The sequence below is a fragment of the Varroa jacobsoni genome, unplaced genomic scaffold, assembly GCF_002532875.2.
Source record: "Varroa jacobsoni isolate VJ856 unplaced genomic scaffold, vjacob_1.0 scaffold_116, whole genome shotgun sequence".
NCBI lineage: Eukaryota > Metazoa > Arthropoda > Arachnida > Mesostigmata > Varroidae > Varroa > Varroa jacobsoni.
The window spans coordinates 97,125-106,826 of record NW_019213018.1 but is presented as its reverse complement, the minus strand read 5'-3'; the positions used below and the strand labels follow the sequence as shown (position 1 = coordinate 106,826).

General features: G+C 39.5%; 1 long non-coding RNA gene across 1 annotated transcript in view; it reads right to left on the bottom strand.

Moving 5' to 3' along the window:
• Window positions 1-6,279: 6,279 nt before the first annotated feature.
• LOC111266464 (uncharacterized) overlaps window positions 6,280-9,702 on the bottom strand; it is a 57,052-nt gene continuing 53,629 nt past the window's right edge. The window contains exon 6 of the long non-coding RNA XR_015313472.1: window positions 6,280-6,997. This is a non-coding gene — a long non-coding RNA (uncharacterized LOC111266464). The remainder of the gene's footprint in view (window positions 6,998-9,702) is intronic.

The following is a 9,702-nucleotide window of genomic DNA, read 5'->3' as shown; positions in this document are numbered from 1 at the left end:
TATAGAAGCTCCTACAGTCAAATTTTCGAGCATTCTTTCAACGAATTTCTTAACAAACATCTCTGCATTCTATATGCTGTACCATTGATTCCACCTATCTCTAGATGCCCAGTGTTTTCAAGTGCATTGCAAAATTAAATATGCTTCAAAATGATCGCCGTTAGATAATATCCATTTTTCTAAATGCTAATTCAGCCTCTGTTCCAAAGCGCTAACGACCCATGGACTTGTTAGCAGTTTCCTGATCGAGGTCTTTAAACTCCTGAAGTCTAAATAGTGCCAGTACTTTCGTGGTCGACTACCTAGACTTTAGGGGGCAGACGGCATAGAAGAACGACATTCTGTTTGGAGGAATCGGGTCGTAATTTCTGTCCACTGCCAGCCCGTGTTGACGCGCAATGCACCCAAGGAACATTGGAAGATACAATAGATAAACGATAAAACCGTCTTTGGCAAGAATCTATCCGTGTGACCCTACGTGGCATACGTTATCTTTGTAGCAGTTGTTTACAGGAATACAGCCATATACAATAATTAATAATGACAATCATCATCATCATCATCATTCTTATTATTTTTTGGCAATATATATATATATTTTTGGATCGATTTTGGCGAGGGAGTGTTAATAGAGCTTTTATTAATTCGGCTGAAGAATTTTTTAAAATTTACCTAGACTACGAAGTTTATATTTTAGCGCTAGCTTTATTAATTAGTGTGCGATTTTATGCGAAACAGCAGATACATGTTTTATTAAATATTCTGATTTTCTGCTACGTTTGAATCTTCTGTTTCGAGGTACTTTCAACAATGATCGGTACTTTTGTTTGTACGTTATCCTATCTTCAAAATGAATCAGGATTCTGCAACGAATTATGCTCCTAAAACGTTTCGATTTTTTCATTAGGCATTCTGGTCATTTTACTTATATTATTTATTGAAAAAAATATGCCTGACTCCACCATGTTCACAACGCGTAACGACGCTGGAAGATTATTAATTTAAGAAAACATAAGATGTCTGATAATTTCAAGGTTATCCACGTTAGAAATTGATCCGTTTGAACTTAGCCAGCTGACTATGAGTGCATTGAAGAGAAACCTTTTTCTAGGGCGAGGGGGTGTGGGAAGTTGCTGCCCCCATATTTTCGATTGTGACTAGACCGTTCAATAGCGAGAATAAGTCAATCGACCCTCTTCAACCCTCCTTTTCCTATTAACGTAACGTATTCTGTAAAACTGATCAGTTGTATATCGATTCATTATCAGCGTTCTTTTTTTTATATTAGTAAATCGACGTCGGCGCCGTAATCGCATCGCTATAAACAACCGAACGCAGCAATACGTCCTGATTTGGCGTTGATGTATTACTGCCAGTAGACCCTGGCGGCTAGCATTACTTCGCCTCGTAAAGGGGTCCTATATACCTTTTTGTTAACGTAGGACCGCTTTTGACTAACTCTATATTTCTAAATACGATTAAACGACATTACAGGAAATCTATAGAAGGCTGTTGAATTTACACGTATTTTTCAAACTAGATTCTAGGAAGTGCAAGAATCACCAAGAGAGGAATATCTATTTACGCTTCTAATTCGTTACGTAGTCACCTCTGTTTGATTCATCTAAGTTCGTTACTATCACCTAGCATGGTTTAGTAGAGATAAAAGCAAGTAATTATACATTTACATACAACTGATCTTTCACGAGCTGCTCGTTTCTGCAGTTCAAGGAAGGTAAGGTCGTTAAGTAACGCTTGCTTTAACATGGCATACCAGATCGCTTCGATTTTTGTTGCCATGGTTATAACGGTACTATCGAAAATCATAGTCGAGGAGCAGAACGAAATGTGGCAGGGTCAGGCGGTTACCCAACTGTAAACTGGGGAGAACACACACGAGAGGTTGTATTAGCGGTGGGCTACTGCGAACAGAGGCGATAAATTAAAGACAGTACGAGAGAAAGTTCGAAGGAGTGACCTCTCCCTTACCGTAGATTCACTAGCCACCAGTGTTACTAAGAGCATCTTCATAAAATAGGAAAGCATCAAGTGATTTATGCATCACATGCGACGCTCATGTGGGCGACGCTGCGACCTGCTCGCTGGAGCACTGTATAGTCTTTGAGAATAGGCTGGCACTCTTCGATACGGTGAAGTAGATGTTTCAGAACGAAAGGAACGGGATAGTAACCTACAGGTATGTGGCGAAGGCTATGAATCACAAAAAAGAATAAAACCAAAGGAGGCACAGGCCGACCACAGACCTTTCTACGGTCCAGCGTTTGTTTTTCCCTTAAGTCGAAGTAGTACTCGAGCGCCCCCCAACGGATAGAGTACAATATGCACTTCGTGGGTACTGCTACGATTAAAACGCGCTAGGTAAGATTCCACACTAGCATCGTAAATTCCAGCAATCGAATTTATAAATTAACCAGATGCGTAGTCTACCGATAAAGCCTGCAGTTACGCTGCAGCAACTGTTCCGTTCAGAGTGGACCTATTGATAACGAATGATCGGACACACATCAAAGAAGAGATTTTTGTCCTATGCAATGCAACCGGTACAAGTGATCAATTTTTTGCCACGCTACACTAAGATTTGACGGGTTTTGGATGGAGGAAAGCTATTTTTTTTTTAGGAAAAATCGAGTACAATTTGCTAAAATTAATTTCATTAGTAATTGTCAGTCAACATCAGAACCCTTCGTTTAGCAGTATAAGGTAGTTTTGAATTGCACCGAAATCATTGTTCGGTGTACTTTTCCGTACAATCAAGTAAACAAGTAGGTAAACTTGTCTCTTTGTTACAAGAAGATCTTTACGATGACCTTTCTCAGTTGTCAAAGGTTTTGGTCGAAGGGAACGGACTGAGAGGTTGAGGTGGCTCAATCGGCTAGTTCGACAAGGCCTAGCAGAAGGCGATATACACAATCCGATAGGCTGCTTGCTGTTCTATGGAGGACATTTCTTAAACATGGATTTAAGGACAGAGAAGCTTTGCTGATTACTTTTGACATTTGAACCCTTTACATTTTCTGGATGTGTATTTGCTTGAGGAAGTTCGGTGTCTTTCCCTTCCTGAACTCAAAGATTGTTCGTAGATGAACATTTCGATATAGTGTATTGTTATGATGCTGTTATCGTACGCATGCCTCCCTTGAAAACCAAATTGATTTAACCTATGACAATATTACGACTACCCATTCGTTCTTGTAGAGGTACCTTTTGATTCTTTTGCGGTTTTTCTTTGTTCTGCTGGATATGCTTCGAACGCGGTTGCCTAGCTTAGTAATGAAGATGACGCAGGGTTACGTAGTATACCATGAAATAACGAGCAAAAGAAAGGGGGCTGAGCGTGGCGTCAGTTCATACCACTTCAGTGAAACAATATATTCTGGCATAGAGCAGCATATCAAAGAAATGCTCACAATCACAACAGCGAAATGAAGCATAAACAAGGCTAACTAAGGCTCCGTGATTAATTTTTATTGTAACATACGTGTCGACCAGCGTAGATGAAGAAAAGCTATGGGACAGGAGTAAGCGGGCACTTATCATAGGCATATACGTCGAAAATGCACTAATTATAGCACAGCATGATCCGGGTTAGATGGGATGCCGGTGCAACCGTCGGTCGAGCTGTGAATGGCTCGTTCCCACGACTACAACTACTGTTAATGCTTTTTCTTATTGTTGACGCTACGCAGAAACATGAAAGACTGATGAGCCAAGCAGACTCTGTCAAGGGTCTTTGGAGTCGGTTGAAACGAAATAAAACGGTCAACTCGAAAGACCACACAGCGCCTGTGCCGTTAGCTTTATTTAAAGTAGGACAAGACGAGTAACGGAACAAAAAAAATTGAGAGTATCGCTGACAACCAGCTGGACATACCCAAGCCAATCTCACTGCCTTACCTAAACTTTTGAACGAAATTAACAACAAGCTTCTCTCTAGCCTGCCGTATGGCTCAGTGAAGTATGTGCTTGACTCGGAAATTGAGGATTTAAGCCATTCTGGCGGAGAGTGGCAATGATTAGCAATGGCTAATTGAGCTAACGGTCTGTACACGATAGCAGATAACCACCGCTCTGGGAAGCTTCAACTTTATTGTTACCTATTAATCATAGGAAACAAATTAGGGGTGTCTCAGGGGTTTAAACATGTTCTACAGTAAATTGGTTTACCGGGTGCAATTGTTAAACAAAAGCATAGGGTTATTGTGATAGCGATGGTAATAGTTATCCAACTTTACCCTTAAGCCAATGACTGGCACCCCATTGGGTTTCTACCTAGAGACCCAAAGAATTCAATAATAATGTATGTCAGATGAAAGGAAGAAGCCTCAATGGGCCAGAGCAAGCACGCGGAACCAATATAAAAAATGAGTCTAGTATAATAAAAGAGAAAAATAGGTAATTTCATTTTTAACGTTTTGAGACCAGCTTTTAGGCGAAGAACATTATCGATAATTAAAAAACGTATTAATTGAGGGAACGGCCCTTTAAGAAATGTGAAAATGGCTTAATTCTGCAAAAGCAAGTACTTTGGAGCTTTGAATCAGCAACTGAGGAGTCTCACAATAGGCGCAGTAGCATGTTGGCAAAAATAATCCAGTATTTTGTTGCCCATCTCCAGGAAATTTTACTACCTAAAAGGCTCGGCATATGGAAAAGGACGGCGGTCCTTGACGTCAGTCTCCCTACCCACCCAGTTGTTTTTTAGGAAGTTGAAAGATTTTTGGCATTGACCTAAGGTATTCCGAATATCATTTTTAGGATTGGTCGTAGTCAGGTACGCCAATAAAAAATATGGCTTACTAAAACAAAATGAATAACTATTAAAATAACTGTTTGTAATCATTACTATCATAAGCAATTACCTGTCCCGCTACGTCGATGAAATATAAAAGATTGAAATAACACTTATCACCGACACAAATTAGACTAATCTATTTCTAGCTCTACGGTCTCAGCCTAAAATTTAAAACCAACAATGTAAGAAGTTCTTTATGATTTAGAAGATTTTGCACAGTCTGATTCTACAGTCTTCAACAAGTCACTCCCAGTCGTTTCCCCTAAGGATTTAAATCAAGGCGAAGCATACCGAAACGAATGGATCTGCTTTTCTTAATATAGCAATAGTGGTTTTAACAATATGGATCCAAACAAGAACTGTTTTTCAGCTTGTAGTGAATGAAATAGGGTTAGAAGTTTGTCTACAGTCCAGCAAGATGCCGTGCTGCCTTTAACGCTGTTCGTACGAAGAGTGCCTCAACGTATGACGCGACAATCTATCAAGTTCCAGCTGGCAATGGCTGTGCAATGATAATACTCAAACGCTAATGCTATAGCTTCGAACCTTAACATTTATTATGCCATTTTTCGACCTGAAAAAAGACGTTTACAGTATCATGATTTAGGATCGACTGATCACAAGATCGATTTTTCTATAGAAATGCTTGATTCCAACAAAGTCCTTCAGTAGTGAGGGAATGATAGGTGCGTATCGAATACATTACTCGTCGGCTCAGAGGAAAACGTGACAATTAAGTAGAAGCTAATCTTCAACAAAGATATTTAGACGATACAGGCCAACGAACTCATCTGTGTATTTATCGCACTTTAAGGCTAAAGATAATCGCTATTCTATTAAAAAAGCGGATGGAACAACCGCGACCGATAAAGCGCATACTTATCGTTATAGCTTTGATACTACGTATTTATCGTCTGAAGAACGTCGTTAGCGTTCAACTCGCGCCTCACCGTTCTAGGCGTTAATTAGTTACGTTTATATATTGCCAGCCAATATCAAGCATCACTTAACACTGGCAAACGACCAGAGAGAAACGTCGGAAGAACTTTTGGACTTTGCCTGCAGGAAATTCGGGGGCCATCTGGAGACTAGCGAAGATAAAATCTACAAGAAACGGTTCGCTATAGTGTGGCTGTTAGATATTCGTTGGAAAGTATATACGAATAGTAAACGTTAAAAAGCTCTTTTTAAATCCGTGTTCGAAGCGCACACGCTGCAAAGTTTATAAAGTTCTACCGATATATGATGGCCGAAAGAAACACGATCATTTTTTTTTTTAGGAAACAAGAATTTTTAGATATGAGTGAGGCACGGTCTCTTTTCCTACTTGCAGGCCATGCTTCTGCCGGAAATAGATGTGGCCCCTTTGCATATGTGTATATTAAATCATTAAAACGTGTCATGTCCTGTAGGAATATGAATACATATATGCGAAAATCGACGCTGTAAAGGTAAGCAACAAACAGCTGCTTTTTATACGTTCGAACGCTTTGGATCTTATGCTGTCTGTGTCGGTATGAACTGTATCGCACTTTGAACATGAAACCCGATTTCGGCTATTGACTTGGGTAAGTCTTTCCGACTTACCCAAGTGAGATCTGTCGTGAAAGGTCGGAGTCTAAGCAACTTCTCGAAAACGTAGCGTGCATAATACTGAAATTGTAACCATTGCCCCATGAATAGGTAGGTAAATAACGCAAACGTTTGTACTTTAGGGCCCTGAACTGTACATACGTTTGAAACCCACAATCTTACAGAAGGGTCTTATAGGAAAAGTTGTCAGATATAAGGATATTCAAAGCAACATTTATTGATTAACAATTCATGCAGAGAAATTTCCAAACAAGTCAAAGTTTAATAACACTAACTGTGATAAAATATGATTAATCTAATCAATTAGGCGAATTAAACATTAGAAGCCGTCCTTGTGTTAAATAGCAGCTAGTAACCATATCAGTATCACGATTCGTTCCAAGACGCGGAGTTGTCAACTCATCGAGAGAAGTTGCTGGACGGTAGTGCGTATGGTAGCGGGGGCGTTGGCGGTCGTGTCTGACGTCGTGGTAATTATTGCTCTGACACACATCATGGCGACCCTCTTGGATCATGTGGCGAGTCACTACGTGTCGGTCGGTCGGTCGGTCGGTTGTGGTGCTACCCGTTCAAACAGAGCTTGTCATCGCTCTGCCTAAGCAGAAATTCAGGAATACGTAGTTCATTTTAACTTCATAATGTCGAGTAGGTTGCTGATAAGCTGTCTGTATCGACTAGTTTAAGCGGTATCCTAAGCTCGTCGATAAATAGTGGGGCGTCGGCGAGCAAGTAGATAAAGTTTGCTGGAGCGCAAGATTATAAGATGCGCTAAAGAGGCCGGTTTTACACGGCCAAACTTATAAAGTTGATTGGCCTTGGGCTACTTCTTTATGCGCTGAGCCAGAGGGGCTACTTTCGAGTCGAGGGGGGCCAGGGTTATTTTAATGAAAACGCATGCAGGTTTTTTGACTTTGCAGACTTTTCGATAGAATGTACACGACTAAAACTTAAAGTATTTTGAGATGACTGCAAACATATTTCTGATGCTAACTTTCCAGGGAAGGCGAAATAATTGAAGGGCGTCAAAACGTAATTAAGCTTACTGAGAATGTTTATATGTGTATACAGGTACGTTAAATGGAGACATCGTATTTTCGTACCGCTTATCGCTGTTGAAACTCGGATAGTATGATTAGCATTGATTAGGCAAAACAATATAACTGATATATGCGCGATATTGTGGATAATCATTACCATCGACAGGTATTTATTATGGACAATCGTGTACACTAGTTACTATAGTTCTACGATAGAAATCTTTAATATTATTATTGATGGAACAAGATGCGACTCGTTGGTACGCCTACAGCTGAGTCATCCAAAACCCGGGTTCACGCTGGGTAGCAGAACCTCATGTCAGCCTTACGGTAGATGGATCATAATTCCTGACCTGGCTGGGTTAGCAGCAAATGATTTAAGCAAGTCTTTTCTAGGCCTAATTACAAGCCTGTATAAGAAAAAGGACATTTCGTTCCTAACCTCGAATTTTTCGAATTCGTTACTGGCCGGTATGACCTTCATCTTGCTTTATGGTTTTGAATGATGTTTCTTCATGCATTGTGATCAGTTGGCTTTTAGAAAAATTTTCGACGAAAATACTAGTGGTATATTTCTAGCCAGCGATTGTTCTTATCGATTTACCCTTTGAGTTTTTCGTCTGCTGATAGCCAAGTGGTACGTCTTTGTTGTCGTATTTTTATCCATATCGCAAAATTTCACTTGAAATTTTACAGGTTTTAAAGTCGATATGGTCTTTTTCAAACTGAAGGTTTGTTTTTATATATCTAAAAGTAAAGTTTAAATATAAACAATGTAAAGGTATTTATTATATATATATATATATATATTGTTATGCTTTAAAGCGAATTGTATCGCTATCGTAATATCATTATATTTATACAACTGACGAATTTCATTTTACAGCATAATTATGATCATTGACTAATTTAAGCTGTTTATATTTAAAACCGCAGTACACTGACGAGTGGATTTCTAAGACTGTGAGGTATCGAAGATCTAACGAAGGTGAAGTTCAACCATAACAATCACTGTAAAATACATTATTTTAGACTACTGGATGGTACTTTAAGTGTTCATTCTAGTGGCCGCATTTAGAAATCTCGCACGGTTCAACGTAAGTTAATTAATTACGTTAGTGATAAGAACTTGTTTCAATAAAAATTTTGCTTATCAATAATAACATTTAATTGATATTATCGTTCATATTTCTTCTGTGACGCGATTAGCAAAATTGTGAATCAACAACACACAAATGCATATGATAGGCCTTACCCTCATGCTGGGAGCTAGCTGTTTGATGTAATGCCCAACGTACCGCATGCTAAATACTAGAACTGAATGCTTCACGAGTACAGTGATTACTTCATATTGAAGTTTCTGTAATTGTTTTATTAACAATTCGTAAGTTAAACGTGATACTGTACTGAGCATGCATAAAGTTGCATGCAGACATCCGAACACTACACAGTCACTCCAACGTCTTGAAGAGCCCTTGAGGTTTGTCTCGAGGACAATCAGAGAATTGCTAGCGCCCTCATGCTCCTAGTTCTCTTTCCATCAGTCCAATGTATCGACACCGCAGCGGCTGCGTACGAGAAGGAGGGGCAAGACAAACAGGATGCGGCAATACACCGGAGGGACGAATAAGCTTCCCTATATGAAATACGTTTGTACTCTTTACCATTGTTGTTCATTATGGATGAGCCCTATGTCGCATGACTGTTTCTCTGACTCTCAAAAAGAACCTCGTTTTCGCATTCCTGCTACCGACGGGTGTTTTTGTTATCGCTTACTCTTTGAACGTGCTCTCCTGCGATTAAGTCTTCCGAGGCGAGCAACCTATTGCTTGTAAGATTAAAAAATGGCACATCACTTCGTTATGGTTAGGTCGAAAAGGTCAATAATTGTTAGGATTTCTGGGATCATTGAAAAACAGAGGAATGAGGTGCTCTTATGTACATCAGCTGCGCTAATAGATTATAACATGTGTGTTCGTTGATGGCTATGTTACAACAACTGATATTATCATAAGGACGCCTGGCGCTTAGACACAGCGGGGGTACGATTGAAGGAAAATATTTTTCCCTAAATAGGAATTGCTACTACCGCGCTAAACATCAAAGGTTGGTTTTTTTATCAGTGGCCAAGCCTTCAAATATACAAGTGATTGCTATAGCTTATTGACTATTTCCCTTTGAAAGTATATGATCCTGGATAGTGTAATGTTTCATTGTAAACATAAATTAGTTTGTTAAACATAAAGTTAGTGATTCTAT